The following is a 752-nucleotide window of genomic DNA, read 5'->3' on the forward strand; positions in this document are numbered from 1 at the left end:
CAGAAAGATTGTCAGCGGGTTTGTGACTCCTCCCTGCAGAGGATGTATCAGTAGTGAATATCTTCACTGCTGTTGTGGGAGCTGGTGAAGGTGTCTGGGGCCTTCTTCTAATGCACAGATCATCTCTTCTGTGTCTCTGCGATTATAAAATAGGAGAAGGGAACGTGGGCACTTTAATTCACCATCCTGTTAATAACTGTGACAAATTATTACAGTTTGTAAAGTGGGCAAAACTTTCAGGTCCCACCGAGATTTGAACTCAGATGGTTGGATTCAGAGTCCAGAGTGCTAACCATTACACCATGGAACCGGATGACACTGCGAGTGACAAGACTGGGGGTGGGTGGGGTGAGCTGTAGCGACCTATTTGTTTTTTCTTTCACTACAAGTCCTTCTACTTTTACATTTAATACAAATCTCGAGGTATATGTAAAAAGTGATCTTTAACAAGGAAATACACAAACTCCCAGAGCTGCAGCCTGGATTGTTGTTAAAGGGCGCATAGAAGTCACGTTCGCTGACTCAGATCCTTTAATTTGCCCCACACTTCTAGCGCTTAGAAGCCTTATGAAGCGTCTTGTGAAAGGAATGAAACGGGCCCTTTCCTTCACAAGCTTCAGTAAAACCCCCGCTCTCTCCCCATGTGGAGCGAGCAGAACATGTAATGTGCACATTTTACAGGAGAATAAAGCGCGGGTTTGAACAGAATCGTCCGGTTCCTCTTGTGAAGTTACTCAGAAGCCCCGCAGCGA

The 752-nt window shown here is 45.5% G+C and overlaps 1 non-coding gene across 1 annotated transcript; it reads right to left on the reverse strand.

Moving 5' to 3' along the window:
- Positions 1-238: 238 nt before the first annotated feature.
- On the reverse strand, positions 239-310 carry TRNAQ-CUG (transfer RNA glutamine (anticodon CUG)). The gene has a single exon. It is a non-coding gene; the product is annotated as a tRNA-Gln (tRNA).
- Positions 311-752: the final 442 nt, after the last annotated feature.

The sequence above is a fragment of the Pleurodeles waltl genome, unplaced genomic scaffold (genome assembly GCF_031143425.1).
Source record: "Pleurodeles waltl isolate 20211129_DDA unplaced genomic scaffold, aPleWal1.hap1.20221129 scaffold_39, whole genome shotgun sequence".
Classification (NCBI taxonomy): Eukaryota; Metazoa; Chordata; class Amphibia; order Caudata; family Salamandridae; genus Pleurodeles; species Pleurodeles waltl.